Source organism: Caretta caretta, chromosome 8 (assembly GCF_965140235.1).
Source record: "Caretta caretta isolate rCarCar2 chromosome 8, rCarCar1.hap1, whole genome shotgun sequence".
Classification (NCBI taxonomy): domain Eukaryota; kingdom Metazoa; phylum Chordata; order Testudines; family Cheloniidae; genus Caretta; species Caretta caretta.
The window spans coordinates 92196966-92221203 of record NC_134213.1 but is presented as its reverse complement, the minus strand read 5'-3'; the positions used below and the strand labels follow the sequence as shown (position 1 = coordinate 92221203).

Below are 24238 nucleotides of genomic sequence, written 5' to 3'. Positions count from 1 at the left end.
ATAGTAACACAGAAACCTGGCAGACTAGTCATTTGCTTACCCAGCTTAATCCTACAGAACCAGTCAGAACCACATGTTTATGATCGATTTCAACCAATACACTCCTAAGATATTCCCAGGCTAACTCCATTTTGTACATGAAAGGCAGTTTCTCCTGCTTTTCCTCATGAATAAACAGCGTGTGCCAAAATTAACATTAGTCACTTTCTCCAATGTTTTCATTTTACTTTTCCAATTACAGTCAGTTGCACAATGATTATGGATTCCAGCCACCATCTGACCAGTTATATTTCACTCTTCCAGGTCATTTACAAAGAAAAAAAATCCAATCAATACGAGGGTTTTAATATCTAGATAATTACACCTAATTGATTCATTTACGACTTGGCTCAGTTCCAACTTTCCAGTCATAAAATTGAAATTTTGGCTAATCTATTTCAAAATTACCTCATAAAATGACTTCTGCATGTCCCCTACCAGCTTGTAGACGTACTTCAAGTGCCTCCAGTGTAGTTTATACATGGTTCTGATGGCTGACTGCCAAAAATATGGGTCCTATTACCCCTAGTATCCAAACCAATATTCTTCCATGACTGGCTACAATGAAAACTAGATCAGAGTGAATAATTTCATCAGAATACATGGACAAATTATCCTGTCATCTCTCATAAGAGGTTCAAACAGTCTCAAATTTGATTCTACATTTTTTTGTTTTTAACAATAAACCAAATAAGACAACACCAAAAAGATATTTAATTTCTACTTAAGAAGGAACCAAATACCAGACAGGATGATAAAGTACAACAAGGTCTCACCACAGCCTAATGTTGTCTCTGATGGGAGACTAGGGAATGAAAAATGACTCCCACATACCACTTTGTTCCCTGCTCCCATACATAACTTTAGGGAAGCCTGAGTGTGAGGAGACAAACTGCCAGCTGGTGGGATCAGTTTTCAGATGTGCATTAGTGTTCTGGACAGAGCTCTGAGGCTTTGCAAGAGCCCGCCCAGCTATGAGCAGTTCCATGGATCACAGTCTGCAGACATATCACACATGTCCTCCTGATTCATCTTTGCCTTACACTACTAATATAACTCCACTGACTGCAAAAGAGCTACTTCTGATTTACACTGGTGCAAGAGGAGGATCTGCCCCTTAGACTTTAAGTTTAGAGAATTTAGTGCATCTGAAGGACAGACCTGAACTCCACCGGCTAAGATGGCTCATGCACCACAACATCAATGTGCTTGAACCTTCACCTGGGGCCTGATCCATAGCCCACTGAAGTCAGTGGAAAGATTCTCATTCCATGGACTTCAAAGGGCTTTGGGTCAGGTCTCTGGAGGAACCATTTCTGCGACTGACAGGCTAGTTTTTACTCCATCCCCACTCAGTCCTTGTCTTGTACTGTGTGCGACAAGCTCATCCCCACTCAATGCTTGTCTCCTACTACAACTTAGTGCTAATTTGCAGTGGATTCTTGTGTACTAGAAGCAGGAATGAGTCTAACTCTTTTCACATATGCCACTGAACAGCCTTCAGATTGGTAAAGCCCTTCAGCTACTATCAACCTGGGACACATTTGAACTAGTGTCCTAGTTCTGTATCCTGTTCTCCTCCTCTAAATCATCTAGCCCCTCATCAAAGAGATTTCAAAGATTCTGTAAGGTTTTCTTCCCCTTTGGTAAATACCTTATCAAACACTGTCATTATGAGCCTTTAATATACATTGACAGAAAACACATTATGTATAAATTTGTTAAATTGACCCTGTCTCGGGTTTTAATATTTGCAGACTTTCCCTATATTATACAATAATGGAAAACACTCAATTTTAATCCCCAGGCAGAGAGCATTTCAGCATATATAGCATCTTTGATGTTTAGTTTTACGACAAAGAATAGTGTTGAGGAGGATGAGTTCATCTGTACATTAAAAATACCTCTCATGAGGCAAGAGCATATAGAGAAATAAACATGAAAAAGTCAAATATTTGACACAGTAACTTCATTCCCTCAGTTCCCCATTTGCAAGGACAATGTACTGTCTTTTTTAAAAGCCAGGCCTCAAAGAGTATTCCTTTACAATCAGATTTAACTCTCCATTTTCTGGCCCCCATTAACAGAGTAAAAAACAAAACCTAAGATCATCCTGAAGGTTTTAACTTTAACTGAATTACAAAGACTGAGATAGGTGAAATTAACTCTAGGAAAGGAGTCTGCTACCACCAGTTTTACAGATGAGTTTTACATTTACCCCTATAACTATAAACAAAGAGATAATTCATGCCCGGTAGATGACATATTAACACAATCTCATTAACTATTTAAATAGATCACAACTTTTTTTTTTTTTTTAACCACTGGCTGTCATTTTCTCCTGCATTGCAGCAATTGCATTTAGCACTTCATTATGAAAGAAAAAGTATCATTAAAAAAGCACATTGCCAGGTTACCTTCTCATCCTTCCATCTACAAAGAAACAGAGCAAAAGAACTTTTCCCTTTCAGAAAGGTCTCTTTTCACTGCTGCAAGTCAATAGTTATAGATTCAGAGCAGCAAATGTGTGATTTCCAGCTGTTAAAGAAGTTGGTCAGCTGATCAGTGACCTTGCTTAAAAAGCAAATACTAGTTTAACTAAACAGAGGGAGCAGAACAAAAGATGAATTCATTTTCTAACAAGCTAGCACATAATTCTTACACATCCTTTCTGGAGAAACTTAAAACCCAGTCTTTAAAGTTAATTACACTTTCTGTGGACAGTGTATATTATCTCCCAATCAAAAACAAAATGCAAAATGTTTAGTCTACTGGGGAAATTTTTGAACAACATATGACCTTATCTGCCTTATCAAAAATAGGATTATTTAAAAGTCAGACAATAATTAACTACACAGTTCTTATTTCATCTGATGTTACTCATTAAAGAAATTCTTACTAGCTTCATTCTGAGCTTCAGTTCACATTCTGCAGCTTCGCTATTTTGAATATATTATTTATTCTGGTCAGCATTTCTCCCGACAAAAAATAAAAACAGTCCCCTTGATTAAAGGACAGAAGCTTTATTAGAAAACGCAACATGTTTCAATATTAATAGTTAATTCTACTTCAGTCCTACCCTAGTGCAATGAGTTATATCAGAAATATCCTTTTAAAAATTCATGGTTTTGTCTGTTGCTCACAGTCCCATAGTTCCACCCATCAATCTGCTCTTCTGAGGAGCTGAAGATAAGGCAGTGAATCTATTTAACAGGACAAGAAAATCAGCAAAGCATCTTCTGTAATTACTGAACATACCACTCTATTGATTCTACACTTCAGTGAATTGCAGGTCACCATGTAGCATTTGATAACTGCAACACAGAAAGAGGACTTCTAGTACAGCAAGCAAGGCCCTCTGTAGAATGCCCTGCTGATTGAAAGGAGACACATTTAAAACTCTGATCACCCATCTCTTATCGCATTTATTGTTAGCAGCGGCAGGATACAGTGGTAACAAAGGAAACTCGTAGCACTGCTGTTCCCATTGTGCTATGCTAACCAAAGGAAGGAAAGATAGGGTGGATCAATAGGATAAGAGAAAAAACAGTTTGTCTAAATGATGCAACATTTTACATTGGGTTTATCAATGCAAAAATAAAATTCAAACAAACATAAAACACTGAGGGAATCAAATGGTTTTAAAGATAAAAGGAAAGCACAGATGAACCTCCAGGTTCTGAGGTACATTTGGAAACATTTAAAGTGAAAGGCTTGTTTCCTCACCCATCTTTGCAATGTGAAATATCACTTCTCAAGCTCTAGGTAAATCGTAGTTTGTGAACTAACATAAAGCCCTGCAGTTTGCAGTCATTCAGTTTCATATATCTTATGCCCAGGGCCACCACAGCTGTTGAACTGAAACCAGAACATATACCTGCCCCTGAACACAGTAAAAATTGTGTCTTCTAGATTTTGATCTGTAGAAAACTGGAACTTCAGTAGAAATTGAGCTTGGGAGTAGTTTTTAGATGGTAAATTGCCATGCAATGTTGGGGCATGGTTCCTATCACAAAAGCCTACATAACACTTCGGGCATGGTGTACGAAATTCATCCACTTCCCAAAAGTGCCAAAACTCTCTCCTGCTCTGCAAAGACAGAATTCAAAACTGTGCCAGACAAATGAAGGGCTGGATTGTGATTTAACAATCTATGCTGAGGTGTGTAGCTGCACTGCCGCTCCAACACACCAGGGAACAAACTGACTCTCAGTTCATATCCTGGTTCCTCTTATTCCAGAAGGGAAGTCTAGTGTATAGTAGCAGATTACTTCTCTGGCTCAGCTGCGCTGGTTGGCACAAGAAAAGTTAAGGTTTCCACCTGCATCCCAGCCTGTCTAACCCTCCTTGCCCACCTGTGTGGGGAGTGGGAGTATCATGCCCAAGCTGTGAGCCACAGTGTCTGTAGACCACGCAAGGGAGTTAGGGACACCTGACATTCCCTTCTTCCCCTGCATGATGATCTTGCCCTAAGCAAACAGAGAAGGTGGGGCTGGCTATGGGCTTGGTAATGGAACACAGAGCCTTTCACTGGTAGGCTTGAATCTATCCCATGTCAGAAATGACTGAAAGTTATGAGTGTCTGATCAACACTGAGGGGTCTCTGTGAAGTAAGCTTGTGGCCTGAATCCAGGTTCTTGTGCACAAGTATTTACATCACCACACTGGGATTGTAGCTGATGCTAAGAGACCATCTCAGCAGAGAGACAAGAGGTCAGAGTGATTGCACACAGATCTTACAGACGCTGTCAGGTCAAATTTGGCTGAAAATTTTAAGTTTGGTAAAAAATAAGGTATTACAAAAATTAAGGGCAAATATTTATATTAAATTATTCCATTATATTAAAAATATATTTTGGTTACAGTTTTAAGAAAAGAAGGCAAATAAACTTTCCCCTGAAGCATCTGCAACCCAAACATTGCGCTTGTGCATGAGAATCAGCAAGTGAAATTTTCTGGAAACAGAAACAAAAGTGAAACTTGACTGCCCATTTGCATTGTCCAAACAGTGAGATATGTGCACTGTTTGCACAATTAATTAAAAATAAACTAGCCACTTCAATGGCTTTGAAAATTTCACCTTTTACACATTTCATCATTAAATCAGCACACACAATGACATTATGCTGTTGCAAACTGATAAAGTTAAGTCTTTGTATTTCTCTTTTACAGTTCATTAATGTGGTCGGGTGTTCAAATATAACTTCTAACTGTTTGCTTATTTAATGATTATTGCAAGTCTGTTATGTCAGATTCCACTGGTTTGCTGTATTCATGCATCCTGTGATAGGGTATGCAAAGCCCACACTGAGGAAGGATTCAGAGTAGCAGCCGTGTTAGTCTGTATTCGCAAAAAGAAAAGGAGGACTTGTGGCACCTTAGAGACTAACCACTTTATTTGAGCATAAGCTTTCGTGAGCTACAGCTCACTTTTGGGTTCAATCAGCCCTGACCTGCTGCACATGCAGAAGGTATCTGGCCTGGCAGGAGAAGCTAACAGGGCTGAACCTGGCTTAGTTGGGGTCTGGTTGAGGAGAGCAGATCTCTGGCTCTTTTTCAAGGAGAGAGCTATGGCTGGATCTAGGATTTGAGGTGACCTCAATGGCAGACAAGAGCCTCCTTGAAGGAAGGCCTTATTGCAGGCCTGCAATAAGGAGCCCAAGGCAGTTGTAAAGGAAAGCAGAGGAAGTGAGTCTCCTTAGTATTCTCTGTACTGGTGGAGAAGCTTGCAGGGAGCAAAGAAACTCCTTCAGGGTCAGTTGAGAAAACTCCCCTACAGCAGAGCTAGCTGGGTGGTAGGACATACTAAGAAGCTCTGCAGGAGCCTGGAGAAAAGGCCTTGAGAATGTGATGCTGGTACACAGTACGCCCAGGAAGAGGCTGTGGGAAAGGCCCAAGATAGGGCAAGGTAGGAAGTAGTTCAGGGAGGTAGCCAGGGAATCTGTGTACACAGGCCTTGGCCTTTTATTAAAGGGCCCTGGACCAGAACCCAGAGGAGAGGAAGGGCCTCGGCTCCTTATGGGCTTGCTGATGAAGGTGGAATAGAAATCCCCCTGACACCAGAGGTAAGGATTATTGAAAATCTCTGATACAAGGAGTAAGGGCCAAAGGCCCAGCATGGGTCGGAGGGTTATTGTTTGGACTCTTTGTTTACCCAGGAAGGGCCAGGAGAATACAGGTACTGGCTGGAGGGCTGAGTCCCAAGAGGAGGTGGATCACCAGCAGGCCTAAATGGCCTTTTAGTGGTAGCAACTGCGGGGAAGGCCGTGCAACTCTAGGCCCAGGCCTGGCAACAAGGGGCGAGTCATATTCTTCCATAACTGTTCCGTATATAGTCATTGTTTGCCCTTTATATATGGTGTATTTTCTGTACTATGAAAAGGAGTACTTGTGGCACCTTAGAGACTAACCAATTTATTTGAGCATGAGCTTTCGTGAGCTACAGCTCACTTCATCAGATGTATACCGTGGAAACTGCAGCAGACTTTATATACACACAGAGAATATGAAACAATACCTCCTCCCACCCCACTGTGCAAAAAGAAAAGGAGTACTTGTGGCACCTTAGAGACTAACCAATTTATTTGAGCATGAGCTTTCGTGAGCTACAGCTCACTTCATCAGATGTATACCGTGGAAACTGCAGCAGACTTTATATACACACAGAGAATATGAAACAATACCTCCTCTCATATTCTCTGTGTGTATATAAAGTCTGCTGCAGTTTCCACGGTATACATCTGATGAAGTGAGCTGTAGCTCACGAAAGCTCATGCTCAAATAAATTGGTTAGTCTCTAAGGTGCCACAAGTACTCCTTTTCTTTTTGCGAATACAGACTAACACGGCTGTTCCTCTGAAACCTTTCTGTACTATATATATCATTAATTCCAAGTATATTGTCAGACCATTTTCAATTATTTTTTCCCTTTTGAAAGACCCAGTAGTATGTTTTTACTCTAGCATCTCCTCCTCCTCAGATTCAACTTGGCTAAAACATGCATGGCTTAACCAAGCAAAACTCCAAAGGATTTGAAGTGGTGCTCCAAGTCCCTGGGGCTCCCATTCAGCGAAACACTTAAGCATGGACTTGAATCTATCCCTGCTTAGTAAATCACGTAAGCCTGGGCCTAAGACCATTCAAGTCAGTGAGATATAAGCATGAGTTTTAAAGTTGAAGACATGTGTAAATGGATTGCTGAATAAAATGCAGCCCTACAGGAGGTTTGGCCCAGTGTCTGATCTATATTTAAGGATCTCCAGAAGAGGTATCAGACTGTCACTAGTGGGCAAATTCTGCCCCTCTTCAGCTTGTGCTGACAAATGGGCGTAAAACAGTGCAGCAAAAATAAAGATGAAAAGTCTGACCCAGACGTGTTGCTACTGATTCTCTACCAGATGCTGCAGTTCTTTAAACTCTTGTTCTCTCGAATGCTGCTCTTTGCAGGAGTGGAGTTTATAAAATGGAGCACCCCCAGCCAGTTGTGGTCAGGTGTGTGTTTGTTCTCCATTTGGCAGTCAGCACCGACACCACTCCTATCTTCAGGAGACAGTGCTTTGATGAAGAGTGCTGGTCATTAGGGACGCACAGTAATGCGGACACTAAGAGGAAGTGAGGATTTTTCTTGTATTGGCCATGAATATGTCTGCATAAGGAGACTGTGGCGGCATGAGATGTAAATAGCTGATATTAAAGAGACACACTGACAGGTAGATAGATGGGAGAAATTATCCAGTGAGCTCTTCTGCAGATTTATCCCAAATCTATGCTATGGAGCACTATAAGATCTTAGATCATCTGTCCATGTATGCGGCAGCTACATGGATTAAGGTTCTGAATCCTCTTGCTTGTGTTAGCGAGCTTGCACTGCTTTTTGGGTTATGCCCACAGTTCTTAGATTCTCCTACCCCAGATTGGAGAAGGGAAAAGAAAGCAGCAAAATCAAATACTTCAAGGCTTTGAAGTAAGTGATGGGACCTTTACAGCTGGATTCAGTGGCAGGGGATGGCAATGAAAGGTCTCTGTGGAGGCATTTGTGGTGTCAGAAAGCCACTGCAACCTTTCCTTTGCCAAAGAATCCTCAGGTGCCCAGGAAATGGCTGGAGAAAGGAGTGGTCAGGAGTTATATTGATTCAGCACACCCACTGGAAGCCCTCCAAAGGAGCCCCATCAGTAAGTTAAACCTGCCTGCTTAATGGAGAGCAAGGAGTGGCAACACCATCTGTTCTCCCTCATAGTGAATTTCCCCTGGGGGAAGTGAGGGCCGGGCTGATACCGGGAGATGTAATTTGCACATCTCTGTGCCAAATATCTACAGGGAATCTAGCCCTTGCTGTTTAAAGTGTTACTGAAAATCTGCTCCCTCCAGGCGGTCTGCTTGATTACACAATAGCCCAGAAGAGCTATTGTTACAAGTGGACATACCATGAACAAATATGGCCTCACAGGGAATATTTGTTACACATATTTTCAATTCTGTTTGGATACACAGGAAGAAACATAATGCGTTTTCAATCTGTTAGGTGCAGCAGCGCAGGAGAGAAGGCAGCTATGTAGTGATGGGCTCAGATGATCCAAAATATAAAACAACATGCAGTCTGGGAATGGGCAAGAACAGTAATTTCATGGTAGAGAGAGAGAAGAAAAGTCTTGAAATTTTAGTGTGTTTACGTAGAAAGTGGCCTGGTTAAAACATACCTGGCTTGTGTGGCAGGATTTTTTGATGAAGTGAGACTTAAAGACTGGAAAGATCTCTCCTGGTTCACCTATCAGTAAGTCATCACCTTCATTATTATTACACAGCACTATACAAACCTGGGAGATGGGGGGATCCCCTAGTCCAATGCATCCGATGAAGTGAGCTGTAGCTCACGAAAGCTCATGCTCAAATAAATTGGTTAGTCTCTAAGGTGCCACAAGTACTCCTTTTCTTTTTGCGAATACAGACTAACACGGCTGCTACTCTGAAACCTTTTCTTTTAGTCCAAGAAGCTTACAACAGTCTAAGGCCCTGGTTTTGCAAATACTCATACACATGCCTAATGTTACTACTGTGTGTAGCCCTATTGAAATCAATGGGATTCCTCAGGGTAGTGGATTAAGCGTGTGTTTAAGTGTCAGCAATATCTGGGCCCAACTAATAGGATACACAGAAGGTGCAAGAAGGTCTGGGGAGATTAGCTTCCTAAAAGAATGAGGTAACTTCAGGGGAGGTCCTGAGGCAGACTAGACTCTCCCTTCTAAAATTGCAGCAGCATGACAGTGGCGCACTGTGGCATGCAGAAAGGCAAAGGTTCTCTTCTCTAAGCCCATGTACAGAATAAAAACATTTATAAAGAGAATCAAGTACATTACACAGTCTTCCTTCTCTGTTCTTTGGGTACTTAGTGAGACAATGTTGTCCACAGATTAGAGGAAGGGTCTAGAACTCAGAATTGCTTGGTTCAATTCCCAATGACTTTACTAACTTGCCAACACCTTGGACAAATCACTTCCAGCCCCATTTTCATCAATGGGAACTCCGGTGCTCAGTGCCAGTGAAAATCAGGCCCCTCTTCTCTCTGTGCCTCTGTTTAGCCATCTGCAAAGTGGCTATAACAATGTCTCCTCCATAAGGATGTTTTGAGGATGCATTGATGTTTGTAAAGTGCTTCGAGATCCTTGCATGAAAGGTGCTAAGTAAGTGCAAATATTATGATGACGATCCATTTAGAATGCTTTTTCTTCTCATTTTAAGAGCATGTTACTGGGCTATAGTTATAGTATTCAACAAGGAAAACCTTTGCAGTCAGGCTTTAAGCAAAGAGTGATGGCATGATACACTCCCCCTGCGTTAATCTATTGTATACATAATTTTCCTGGTGGTGTCAAATAGAAATATAGATCTTGGGGTGCAAACTTAATTAGTTTTTTAAAAGAAAAAATTACTAAAGTAGTGGATGGAGGTTGATGCAGTATATTTAAATTTTAGTTATATTTGATACAATACCTCATGGAATCTTACTCTCAAAATTGTGTCAAATCAACTTGGATATGAACACTGTGACTGAGTGGAAACAGAAAGAAGGAGCAGTAACAAAAGGTAATTAATGCTAGATAACAAAATATCATCTTAGGAGGCGATATCTACTGCAGAACCACAGGGGAATCTGTGTTAGGTCACTTTTACTTAATGCCTTCATTAATATTATAGGGTACAAAGTGCACATTAATGGAACTTGCAGATGATATTAAATTGGAAGGAGCTGCAAACACCAGTGGAAGGAGAGAATACAGGACATGAGCCAAAGTCCACTGAAGTCAGTTGAAAGTTTCCTGTGGACTTCAGTGGACTTTGGATCAAGCCCATAGGGAGATGAGAAATGTAGGCAGAGAATAACAAATGAGATTCAGTTTGAGAACATGCACACTGGTTAATGTTAATCCAAAGCGCACATTCACGGGGAGGCAGAAACTCACTATCAGAAAGACAGTGGCCAACTGGAAGAATGACAAAAGTCCTTGTGTGGCTGGCAGGAATGGCTTTCAAGGAAAAATTAAGAGCTAAATACAGTATGTCTAGATATGACAGAGGGGATAAAGTCTTGAAACTGCTTGGAAGCTAAAGCTGGTACATAATGCAGCCCCTCACTTAGGCTGAAATTCACCCCTGTGCAGGGGACCAGTCCAAGAGCTATGCACTGTTTAAGTCATGCCCAATTTTAAGGATTGAATTGGTACATATTCCTTGTGCTGGACCTCTGCATGGGGTGAAGTGGGCTTTCACAGTGATGGAGAGGGCATCAGTGCTTTAGGAGTTGATGGTTGCCTGTGAATTTCATCTTGAAAGGGTTTGGGATCCGATTACATCGGAGACTGGCCCTCTCTATGAGCCACATATCCACAGTTGCAACCAGTGAAGAGGTTTGAGCTGGAGTTCCCTAGTTATGAATGGGTGGGAGCTTCTGACTGACGGCCTCTCCACTGTCGTTCTCTTGCCCCTTTGGTGCTCTAGAGCCTTGTTAACTTTCTGTACATACTATGAGCTCATCTTTTTGTCCCACGCACTCACGGTATGTCTACACTGCAATTAAAAACCTGGGGCTGGCCAGTGCCAGCTGACATTAGGCTTGCAGGGCACAGGCTGCGGGGCTGTTTAATTGTAGGATATATGTTTGGGCTCAGGCTGAGACCAGGCTGCAGACTGAGCCCAAACATCTACACTGCAGTTAAACAGCCCTGTAGCGTGAGCAGCATGGGCCAGCCGTGGGTTTTTAATTGCCGTGTAGACGTACCCCTAAGTACAGGCTGTCTGGGAATATGTTTTATCTCAAGTGTGGGGGTAAGGTGGGTATTTACAGGTGAGCAGTTCACTATTTATTGTGTTCATGGCATAAACACAGAAGTTAGATAAACATAAAATACTCATTCTAGAAGGTTGCAACGTCACACTGCTTTAGTTTGTAAAATCCAGAACCTAATACACAAGAGCCAAAAACGGAGAGACAAAGCAGGCTGCTGCCTAAGGCAGCAAGTCACAACTCAACCTACCTTGCTCTAGGATGGCTTTTTGCAGGTTGACTGCTCCTGTTGTCTGCTTCCCTACACAGCCCCCTAGCACACAAGCAGGGCCAGGAAACACCCGGCAGGTTAAAGTGGTAGCTTGTAACTTCAACACCATTTTCAATACATCACACTCATTACTCTGCAATATTGACATTGTAAGCTCCTCTCACCACCAGTGCCAGACCATGGGACGGGGGCACCTGCTATGTAACATCCTTTGGACATTGAAAGAAATGACCCAATTAATATCTGATGGGTGTGAACTCCAGGGAGATCTGGGATTTCATTATAAGGGTATAACCAAGAGTGATGGAAGGAAATTAAGAAAGGGAAATATTAGGCTGAGTTTTCTGACAGTAAGATCAGTTAGTCCATTGATTAATCTTCATTCCCCTGCATTGCCGTGTTTAAAATTAGGCTGACTGTATTAGGGAATGTACAGCAGGGAACACACCCCCACAGTCAGGGAAGCGGGCTACTGGTCCAAATAGGCCAAATTCAGCCCTGGTGCAAGAGGGCACAGCTTCATTGCTTGAGGCTTCCCTGAGGTTCGTCTGTCTCACACAGGCATCTGAACTGTCCTAGGAGCCTCAAGTATTGGAAAAAACAAATGTGGCATTAAAGGCTCCGTGAGATCCTCAGTCAAGTGCAGCTCCAGCAGACTGCAGACCCATTGGACTAGTAGCCAGCTGTGTTGAATACCAGATGACTATTAGACCCCAATAAATGCAGCTTCAGTAGGTGTATGCACAAGAGATAATGACTTGGCAAATTTAACTCAAACAAATCTGGCTTGGAACTACCCCAAAAGTACTTAATCAATGAAAGGAATTGTTTTCAAAATAATATGTGAAACTCTCAAGGAGTCTTTAGGTGTTTAAATAGCCATTTAATGAGATGGCAGTAAAAGTTATGCAGATATTTATTTTACTAAAACTGGTTATTGCTGTTCGTTAAATATAGTTTATGCTCTGCCAATATTTCCATTCAAAAGACAAGTTCAAGGCAAGACACGTCCTATCCAGACACTTCCCTTTTATGACTTGCCAGGGTAAGAAAAAAATCATTCAGACTCTTCCTCTAAAACCTCTTTGACGAGTGGCCACTAGTCTCTTCTGACCATGAATCAGGTAGTGTTATAAAAGCAGTGTTGGCAATTCTTGTCATGGTTTTTGAACATTCAGACATGGCAATACCTTGAAGCTAGAAGCGCCAGGGCATTCTTCATCTCTTCTGACTGCTTGCCTCTGTTTTTCTAGTTACTGTACATGCTAGAACAAAGACGCCCATCATGCAGGCTTTGGAGACTGGGCCCAGCACCATCTCAGCACAACCGACACCATCATCATTGATCACACCCACTGCAAACAAACCAAGTTGGTGGCTTCTCCAAGTACATGAGGTTGCCTGCAACTTGGCCAGACCTTAATGCTGCCAGGCCTTTCTGAGGAGGTTTCCATGCTCATGGAGGTTGTGCTGGAGTCTGTGGTGGAATGGAGACTGTGACTGCTGTTAAACAGAAAGGAGGAGGTGGGTCTAAGATCCACCCTGAAGGGAGAGCCACTTTTGCCTAAGTTGGTCTGGAAAGAGATTGATGGCCCACCTTGAGGGATGGAAAGAAGTCTTGGAGCAGTGTCTTAATTTCTTAAGAAACAACAGACACTCAGTGGATGCTGGACACCTAACTCCTCTTTGTGCCTTTCAAAATCTCCCCCTCTGTGTCTCACCTGCTCTCTCTGCTGTCTCATTTGCTGGGTACAGGGCAGCTACTTTTTCCTCGGGCAGTGGCAGTGGTCAGGGAGCTGGTGTGATTCTCACACAGACCCTCCTGTGTGCCCCAGCTCTGGGCATGGAACTTGGCAGATCGCCCACACCTCCGCTTTGGGGGCAGGCTTGCTGCAGAGAGACTTTGGAGGTCAGGGAGCCCATTCAATGAGTCTCCCCAGAGAAGAAGCTGAGTGAGGCACTTGGGACACCAAGAACTACTTACTCTACCCCGTGGCAAAAGAGGCCCAAGGATTAACTGCAGGTAGAAGACAGGGCGGGAACTAGGAAGATGTACACTCTTCACTAAGCTGCATGGATGGAGTGAAGCTCTTTTGGTAATTCCCCGGGCTGCTATTGCTTTTACCTTTTTAACAACCCTATCAGCCCTGCTTTCTCCCTTCTGCCGCAGGAGTTAATGCCCATTTCAGTTCCCTCCAGCTCTCTGACCTTTAATAGCTTGGGGGTCTGTCTACACTAAGGAAACTCGAGCTCCATAGCTATGTTGGCACAGCTATGCTGGCATAGACACAGAGTGTAGATGCAGCCTATGCTGACAATGGGGGTTTTTCTATTGGCATAGTACCGCTGCATCCCGGGACAAAGCACTCTTCTGTTGACATAGCTGCATCTACGCTGGGGATCATATCAGTGTAGCTATGTCAGACCAGTGTAGCTATGCCAATATAACTTTTGGGCGTCCTCAGCAGTTGGGCATGAGAGAGAGACGGCAAGGTACTGTGCTCAGACCCTCAGGGAACAGCTCCTTCATTCTTCCTGTGGGCTGGTCTGCACTTGAAAGTCATATCTGCATAACTATGCCGACATAACCCCCCAGCGTAGATGCAGCTGTGTCAACAGAAGAGTGCTTCCATCAGGGTAGCTAATGTCATTTGAAGAGGTGATGTTTCTGCATCTACAGAAAAACCCCTTCTGTCGGCATAGGCTCTGTCTGCATTTTGGGGCTCTGCTGGTATAGTCTCTGTAATGTAGACATACTCTGTGATTAAATAAGGGTTCCCTGCTCACTGGCCATTAGCAGTGCCCATCACTGCAGCTAATGATTATAAAGGATCCTTTTGTACAGAACACCTGAAAAAAAATTTTTTTTGAACCTCCATCAACATGCAATATCCAGTGCGTTCCACTCTATTCCACAGTTGCATGAGGTTAAAAGAACAGGACTTGGCTCACTGTGTAAACCCTCTGCTCATGGTCTGTACCACTTGCCTATATAAAAGCTTGCGCACACAGCAAATTTTGCAATGTCGGAAGTCTGTATTACAATGTGATCATTCTCCCAGCTCTGATAGATCTGTTTGGTCTTGTCTGTGTGGATGGAACCAAACTATTTTCATAGCCCTGTAAAAACCTAGGACCTATCTACAATCTCAGTTACAACTAATGTTTTTCCTAAATTCTGATATGTGATAACATTAGAATCATGGAGACACATACACAACAAGTAATTTAATGTGAGAAGGTTTTAGAAATAAGGGCCAGTTCCTCAGTTGTGAGTAGGGTGAAAGTGGCAGGAATCCTGCTCTGCAAAGCTCAGGTTCTGCTCTGTTACACCGTTGTAAAGCAAGTGTAACTTCATTTACTCCAGCTTTTTCACCAGTGTAACTGAGAGCAGGATTTAACCTCAAGCAGGCAGGCCTCCGACTTCTCACAAGAATGAGACTGGCAAGGAGGTGTTCAAACTGCTCTCCTCTCTAGTCAATCATGCTCACAACTATCCTAGTTTAGTGACTGATGGGTGCTCACCTTCCTGCTGGGATTTTAACTCAGTTGTGACCTGCATCTGGGGAATTGTAGCTCTTTTTAAGGTACCAGGAGGACACTTTTTCTTTAAACTTTATTTTTTGTAGTGGTAGTGTAGTTTTATAATACAACTTCTGAGCATCCTGAAAGGCTTGCTATCCTTTCTTCCTCCTGCAGCGAAGAAGGCAAGAATGACTCTGCAGCACTGAGTTCTCATAAATTACTGACCATACAGGAGGTTTTACTACTTGTACCCATCCACTCTGCCATACAGTTCAGGGAAAAGGGAGCTGAGTCAGATGGAGAATAAGAGCAGATGCATGTTTCCACCTGTTAGCTGAGACATCAAATGGGCCAGACAAGCAAATAAGAGGCATCACAATTCAGGCTTTTTGAGTTTTGATGTGAATTGCATAACAAGTTGGGTTATGTAAATGCATGAGAACTTGTGACGGAAATGTCAGATCCTTCTGCTTACAACACAGCTGTTGAGCTTTAGCAAAATTACCAGTCTAGCTGCAAAAAGGAATCTAAGATTGAATAAGCATATAACAAGCGTAGTCTGAAAAGTTATCCCAGGACAGGCATAAGAGCCAGGAATTCCTACATTCTAATACTAGCCCTGACATTGAGTGCCTGTTTGGCTGTGGGCAACTCACCTAACTACTCTGCTTCAGTTTTCCTGTCTAAGAGGTGGCTGAGAGTACTTCCCTATTGTGCTTCCCAGGGATATTGCGAAGATTGATTAGCTAATGTTTATACAGTGCTTGTTCTAAGTCTTACTGTATATCAACAACTAAGTCGTGACTTCTCTGTAAAGGCTAGCAGTGCCCTTTCCCGCCCAGGCTACCTGCCTCCCCATGACTATCTAGCAGCATTTCTGCAATGAATCATTTGGCACTGATTCCTAGAGTGTTGAAAAGTTTATGGATTCTGCACATTTTACAAAATGAGATATTTTCCCCAAAATAAATCCCCTATTTACCAGAGGAGTGTCACAATTATTTCTTACTTCCATTTTTGCCCCTTTACCATCTTTTGGGGCTGGCAGATACAAAAGCAGGGCAGTCACTACAGGGACAAGTCCTGAACCTGCTGAGCTGATGGCAAAGCTCTCGTTGACATCCAAGGGACTAGGATTTGGCAGTCTTCCATCCCCAAAGCCACCTTGCACTCTTCGATTCAAGGTTGATACACTAAATATGTTGCTTTTTATTTTATTTAAAATGGGCAAAGTTATTTTTTCTCCTTGTACTGATATTTTTATTTTTTTTTACTTTTGCACAGCTAGGCTTGTAACATATGTCCGAGGACACCTCGGTCATGAGTTGTATGGCCTGACATTCGACTGGCTAAGGAAATGGCTTCTGATGCGTAGTCTAGCATATGCACATTAACACATTAAAGGAGACAAAGACTTTCATGGAATGTAGAAAGTCTTTCTACATTCCATGAAAGTCTTTCATGGAATTTTTCCTTTTTATAAGGAGATCATGAGTATGCACCTTGTCTTTCATCTGTGGCTATTTTTGAGCCTGATTCTGCTCTCATAGTGGAGTAAATCAGAAGAACCTCCATTGAAGCCAATGGAACTACAGTGGTTTAAAGTTGGTGTCAGATCAGAATGAGGCTCATGGACTCTAGTTGGTCTTGCACATTATTACACTGATTAATGGCCTAATTCATTCAAAAATATGTGCAACATTCACTTTACACTGCAGTCTACAGATTGCTTTTTCAGAAGATATGCACACTTTTCTGATTCATTAACTGCATTCAGGCCATACAGAACTGATCGCACTTCTCCATCATGTACCCAAAATGTGGACAAGTTCAGTCCATCAAACGATCCCAAAACATACATAGTAGCAGTCTAGGGTAAAGATATCAGCTGCCATGTTTAACTGACAGTTTAAAAGTTATACAATATTTGCTGAAATCTGTATCGTGCTGTTCAAGAACAATGAAGTGTCATAGCAACGATGCTGTCATATGGTGCGCTCAGTGGGGAAAAAATATTAACACAAAATGTTCACTTGGAACTTGTCAGGCCAGATTCATGCCTGATGAAATTCCAAAGGCTTCCCTGCAGTCCTAGCAAACATGGATTTGGCCACAATGCTTTGAAATAAAATGTTACTTGAAAAACATTTGGTGGGCATGTTCCAGGAGCATGACCTGAACTAGTAGCTTTGTGGTAAAGATTGAGCGAATGAGTTTTATTAATATAACATCATTCATCTTGAAGGATCCCGGTGTATTTTGTAACTTAAAGAATGTGCAGGGATCAAACTACCCATCAGTCAGATGCAACCATTTCTGGGAAAGCAGAGTCTGTTATATTATATTTCTGTCCTCAAATGTACATACTAGCATTAGATTCTATGGGCCATATTTTAAGCACCCACTCATGGACCAAATTTTAAAAGTCCTTGACTTCCATATGAGCACTCAGCAGTTCCCAGTGTGATGCTGGTTTTTTTGAAAAGCTGGCTGTATTTCCTGACCTTATTGAAGGAAGGGTCACAGAGCAAAATGGAATAATTTTGCAACATACGGGCTCTATTATTTATTTTTATTACAGTGGGGCCTAGAAGCCCTAACTGAGATCAGGGTTCCTCTGTGCTAGGCACTATGTAATAAAAGAAAATCCATGCTCTGAAAAGTTACCAGCCCAAGGTCCCATACCCCCCAATTCCTTTTGTGACGGTGAATCAAGTCCCATGTAGTCAGAGTATCTATATTACAAAACCTGATCTCAACTGCAAGCACTTCCACCTTCTACTAATACAGCATCTATTCCCTGTTTCTGAAGGCATCACAACAGAATGGATCAAACAGCAGTCTGCTCTGGTGTTGCAACACTAATTGTACATTTTATTTCCAAAGTCCAGATACCAATATAGCTACCAATCGACCTGGCAGAGAGGTGGAGTATCGCTGACAGGCCCCAGTTGTAAGGCAGCAGCACTGAACCTGAGACCTTTGGAGCTAAATGCATCAGCCTCTACTGCATGAGCTAAAAGCTACCTGCCTCTGAGCCAAGGCTATAGCAGACTCATCAATCTCTAGATAAAAACAACGAGGAGTCCGGTGGCACCTTAAAGACGAACAGATTTATTTGGGCATAAGCTTTTGTGGGTAAAAAAACCCACTTCTTCAGATGCATGGAGTGAAAATTACAGATGCAGGCATAAATATTTATGTAATTTTCACTCCATGTATCTGAATGAGAACTGTTTTAAGCTGGGCCACGAGCCGCACCATGCTGCTTGGCCCTGCTCTGGCGCTCCGGCTGGGGCGCTGGGTCAGGGGCCACACCCCATGGCTCCCGGAAGCTGCGGCATGGCCCTGCTCCAGCTCCGACATGCTCCAATGGGAGCTGCAGGGGCAGTGCCTGCGGATGGGGCAGCATGCGGAGCCATCTGGCCGCACTGCTGCGTAGGAGCCAGAGAAGGGGCCTCCAGGAGCCACTTGAGGTAAGCGCCGCTCAGAGCCTGCATCCCCTGAGCCTCTTCCCACGCCCCAACCCCCTGATCCCCCCACCCGCTCTCCAAACCCCTCAATCCCAGCCCAGAGCACCCTTCTGCACCCCAAACCTCTCATCCCCAGTCCCACCCCAGAGCCCGCACCTCCAGCTGGAACCTGCGCCCCTTCCTGCACCCCTGCCCCAGCCCTGATCCCCCTCCTGCCCTCCAAACTCCTTGGTCCCAGCCCAGAGCACCCTCCTACACCCCACACCCCCACTCCAGAGCCCACACTCCCTCCTGTACCCCAATCCCAATCCTGTGAGCATTCATGGCCCGCCATACAATTTCTATTCCCCGATGTGGCCCTTGGGCCAAAAAGTTTGCCCACCCCTGCTCTAGATGGTCTAAGTGCCTCTAGAGGGGAACAGAACACCACACCAATCAGGCATGGTTACAGTGGCACTGAGTGATATCCACTACAGTACAAGGGACTGAATCTGATTTCACTTACACCGGTTTACACTTTGTGACTCAAGTGACTTCAGTGGAGTACTCCAGATTTACACCAGTGTATGTGAGATTGGGATCAGACCTGTATAAATTTTGTCTTAGTGCTATAACACATCACAGATTGAAAGTCTTGTTTTTAAGAAGGCAATTTATCACTGGGCTCACCAGGTCCTGGCAGGGCTGTGACTTGAAACCTATTACCAGTGAGAAAATATAATAAATCTTGTGATGAGAGAAATTGCACTGTACTCACTTTACTAACAAAAAACAAACAAACCAACCACCCTGGGCACAATTACTGCATAGTGACACAGAAGTGGGTCCATGAGCCATGAACCCCGAGCCCCAGTGTCCCGCAGGGCAGAAGCCAGGAGCCCGAGCACCCCACAGAACAGAAGCCCTGAACTCTAGCACCATGCGGGGTTAAAGTTGGGAGCCTAGAGCCCCAGCCCCGCGTGGGGCTAAAGCCCTGAGCTCCAGTGCCCCGCTGGGAATCTGGAGCCCCAAAACTGGGAATCTGGAGCCCAAAGCCCCATGAGACTAAAGTCCAGAGCCCACAGAGAGGTAGAGTCTGGGTAAATTTGCACTCTGAGTATCTATGAGGATGGGTAGGGGTGGGAACCATATATTACATCCTGAGTACCCATGAGAGAGGGTTAGGGGTGGAACCTTAAATTGTGCAAGTAACATGAGCCTCAGTGCCCAGCAGGGCTAAAGCCTGGAACCCTAGTGCCCCACGGGGAGGAAAGGTCAAGCTCCCCCCCACACCGCAGGGTTAAAGTTGGGAGTCCTGAGCCCCAGCATCCCATGGGGCAGAAGCTCCAAGCCCCACCACCCTGCAGGACTAAAGCGGGGACCCCTGAGCCCCCGTGCCCCGCAGTTACCTGACCCTGTCAGGTAATTAAGCAAAACTTCTAGGTTTTGTCATTTTGAAAATAGCAATATCAACATTTTCATGAATTTTTTTGCTAGTGCATGAGAACCTGAAAGTGAAAATGACTAGAAACAAAAATGAAAATGTCTAGTCTATTTTCCTTTTCTAAGATGAATGACATTTTAAAAAGGGAACTGGAAAAAACAATAAAAGCAAATTAAATTTTAAACATTTTTTTACTGGGCACACAGGCCAGGGGAGATATTTTCCTTTTAAATATATATATATTTAACCCGAGATGGCACTTTTATAATCTATGGAGTTTTCTTTACTCTTTGCAAATGTGAATAGGGTTGATTTGTTTAGTGCTTATACTGTTCTGGATGTTCTACCTCAGGGGTTCTCAATGTTTTTCTTTCTGAGGGCCCCCGCAACATGCTATACAAATTCCAGGACCCAGCAAGGGGGGGAGAGAGACAGGGCTCCTGGATCCAGCTGCAGGGGGGCTGTCTCTGGGCTTCAATCGCAGGAGGGAGAGAGTCTCAGGGCTTCTGCCCTGCCGGGCTTGGGGGCTTCTGCTCCATGGGGCTAGGGGTTCAGGGCTTCTTTAGCCCCATTAGGCTGGGGGACTTGGGGCTTCTGCCCCTCCAGGTGCCAGAGTTTGGGGTTTGTGCCCTGCAGGACACCAAGGCTCAGGGCTTTCAGCTTTAGCCCCGCGGGGCAGAGGGGCTCGGAGCTCCAGGTTTTAGCTCTGGGCTCCTGGCATTAGCGGCTCAGGGCTTCTGCCCCTCCGGGCACTGGGGCTTGGGGCTCCCGGCTTGTGCCCTGTGGGGTGCTGGGGCTCAGGGCTTGTGGATCCCCTGAAATGGGGGGCTGTGCCCCACCGTTTGAGAACTGCTGTTCCATGGTATACAGTGCTTGATTCGCTGGGTAAATGGGGGGAGTAACTCCACTGAAGCTAACGGGATAAAACCAGGGTGAGTGGAAAATCAAGCCCATGTCTCTAAGGTGCCACAAGTACTCCTTTTCTTTTTGCGAATACAGACTAACACGGCTGTTCCTCTGAAACCAAGGACTTACAGTGTAACAAACAGTGGGGGGAGGGGGCTGGGTAGCAGTTAGCGGGGTTTTTCCTTCTCTTCTCTCCCCCTGCTATTGATAGGTTCGGTTTTTGTGGCCTTCAGGGCCGGAATGACTCCCACATGGACGATGATCAGCAAAGTTCCTGGCCGGTGCAGCTCGGATGGTAACTCACCCCCCGCTAGCTTGGCTTCCTTGGACTGGACAAGCCCTGGGCAGCCCTGGGGCCAGGAGGAACGCGATGTCACAAAGCGGGGAAGAAAGGAGGAGGGAGACTCTCACCGGGAAACAAACGACCCTGGCTCCGCAAAAGCACCCGGCCCAGCCGACTCCAGCCGGGTCCCTTCTCAGGGCGGCGCGAGCAGCCGCCTGCCCGGTTCCCGACGCCTCGTGTCCTGCAATCGCATTTCCGCGCTGCCCCAGCCGGCTGCTGTTTCCAGCTGTGGGGGGTGAGGAGGCAGATCCCCCCCCCCCCCCCAAGAGATGGCAGAACCGCCTGCAGCAAACAGCTGGCATCTAACTGCTAGTCAAGCACCGGGCTGCCCGGCTCGGCTCGGCTCGGCTCAGCTCAGCAGCTGCTATGAACCTAACCGTGCCCGATCCCTCCCCCCTCCCCGACTGCAGCTCTGGGGCTGGGCAGTCCCGCGACGGGCGTGGGTCCCGGAGGGCTCCCCGGCCGGAGGGGCAGAGATAGATGCTCATGGAGCCCTTTGGCTCTTTTGTGCCCCCCCCCACCCCACCCAGGCGTCCCCGCCCCAGCCCAGCCCTGCACTCCCGGAGACAAAGGCGGCTCCGCCGCGGAGGGCGAGCGGCGCGCTGACAAAGGAGCGAAGTTTCTTTACCTTGGGAGGTGTCTTTAGTTCCTGCCCGGCTCGCCCGGCTCCAGCAGCTGCTCTCAGTCCGCCTCTGGGCTGGCAGCACCTTCCCCCCCCCCCCCCCCCGCCGCCGCCGCCGCCGCCCTGGGCTGCGGCTCCCCGCCTCCCGCTGCCAGCTGCCCGGGGCTGAGCCAGGGGTTTGCTCCCGGAGACAGCCCGGCAGGCAGATGCAAGGCTCGGTTTCCCTCCCGAGACTTTCTGAGCCTCCCTCGCTGCCTGGAAAGCCGGCCCGTCCGCCCAGTGCCCTCGAGCCTCTGGCGGGTGGAGAGCTTCGCCCCTCGCGAGTTCAGCGCGGCTTCAGCATCTCGTGCCACCCTCCCGCCTATCTCGGGGCTTGACAGTGTCGGGGAAAGAAAATGGAAGAGAAAGGGCTTCAGATACTGGATTCGCTGGGTAACGACTGGACTCCTCACACCTCGTCCTTACCTAGTGCTTTGCCCTTTCCAAGCCTTGTGCTGCTCATCCATCAACCCTGTAACCCCCCCCCCCCCCACACACACACACACACCCCTTTATGGTTTATAGAGGTACTAATAAGAAGAAGATGGAAATCTGTGGTGTGTTTTCTACCAAATCCTGCGGGGGGAGGGACTCCAGCACTTTCTGAGGTCTTTAAGGTCCAGGCCCGCGGTCTCATGCAGCGCTCACCACTTGGCTAGCTCCAAGGAGCCCGCTTCGGCTTTCGGGCTGGTCTAAAGTAAGGGCCGTGGAACCACGGTGTATTTGAATCTTCCTAGTGGAGTCCAGCACTGAGCAATGGCACTGAATTCAGCAGTGACAGAAGCAGTGGTGTGTATTACACGTGAGGTGTAAGTGGGTTAAAGTAATAATAAGACTTCAGCCTTATACAGTACAGTGCTCTCTTCATCCATTCATCTCAAAGTGGGTTAGGAAAGAAATTGAGCGTCACTCCTTATTCACATTGTCAGAGGGGGAAGCTGAGGCCTTACCTAAATTCACACAGAAGCTCAGGAGCAGAGGCAAGAACAGACCCTGGCCCTCCTAATTTCCAGCCCCCTGTCTTACCCACAGGTCCCCACTCCCACTGGCACCCCTATGCCATTCAGTGAGTGTGCAAAAAGAACGGTTATACTGTAGTTTTGTTTTGTTGCAGTTCTCTGGAAGCACATCTAATCCTGTTTGCACATGTAAAAGCAAGATGCCACTGGGAATGAATGTCCATGCCCAAACTGGCTTGTTAATTGCTGTTTGGCATCCTTAAGCTTCTTCTTCCTTTGTACACATCGCAATATCTAGACTGGTTTCAGAGTAGCAGCCGTGTTAGTCTGTATTCGCAAAAAGAAAAGGAGTACTTGTGGCACCTTAGAGGCTAACCAATTTATTTGAGCATAAACTTTCGTGAGCTACAGCTCACTTCATCGGATATGTTCAGTCGTCTAACTGCTACATCGTTGAGGGTAGCAAGGTATTGCCTTTCACCCTCTAATCTAACGGAGCACTCCTCCACCACATGTTTGGCCGTTTGCATCACTGCCCTGCAGTCACACTGTGAAAGATTGGACTAAGCCAAATTTCTTCACTGTGGCAGCTGCTCTGGCTGTTTCAATCAGCAGCCTACTAACCCAAGTCCAGGATCTGCATCCCAGGTTGCAAACATGTGGATGTAAGTTAGGGCTTCTGAAATTCATTAGCATGCTGGTCTCTCTATCCCATAATTGCTACAAGGACATAGCTGTTGGCCTTGTTATGCTGTTATTCACCTAAGACTGGCACTGGGCCAGCAGTCCTGGACGTGAGGGCATGAATGGCTGCTGCAAAAGGATGTCACAAAGTCAGTCATAGCAAGTCAGCAGGAACTGCAGGTGTAGGTGTTTTCTTCTGGAGGCAAACAGATCTTCTTGGAGGACGTGTCCGCTGCTTGTTTGCATCTATTGGAACCATTGTGAGTCTTGGGTGCAGCAAGTTGTTTTAATCTGCCATAGCCCTCCATGCAGTTTTAAGGGTGATGGTGTCTCATAGAAGTTTGCGGGGAATGATATGAGCCAACACTTATAAATTAGATGGTAATGAGGGGTAATAAGGCAACTACTAACGATAAGGGTGGCTGTGTTCGGCTTTGAATCAACTAGATGTGTGTGCCGATTTCTGCCCCTAACTGCTGAGTGATATTCCACTGGAGCATCAGGACTGAGGTTTGTAAAGCATTTGCCTCAGCTCCCCAGGAGGTTCCTGCTAGCATCTGGATCAAGGCAGTGTGGGAGGTGGACATTGTGTTCTAGATGGGACTGGTATGCTAGACTGCGGCCCAGTTTGACTCCTAAATAAGTTAGAAATGGCTGGAAAGGGGGTGGACAATC

At 45.3% G+C, this 24238-nt stretch overlaps 1 protein-coding gene across 8 annotated transcripts in view; it reads right to left on the bottom strand.

The window, feature by feature from the left end:
• The window catches only part of KANK4 (KN motif and ankyrin repeat domains 4), a 56874-nt gene extending 34508 nt beyond the window's left edge, over nucleotides 1–22366 (bottom strand). For 2 of the 8 annotated variants that reach the window (XM_048861517.2, XM_075131789.1), the window contains exon 1: nucleotides 21888–21974. The gene's annotated coding sequence lies outside the window, so the exon portion shown is untranslated. Of the gene's footprint in view, nucleotides 1–2456; nucleotides 2546–3297; nucleotides 3385–21220; nucleotides 21240–21327; nucleotides 21728–21887; nucleotides 21975–22346 lie in introns of those variants that run through there. The other 6 variants (XM_075131788.1, XM_048861518.2, XM_048861516.2 and 3 more) reach the window with 6 other exon arrangements.
• Between the last annotated feature and the right edge of the window lie 1872 nt (nucleotides 22367–24238).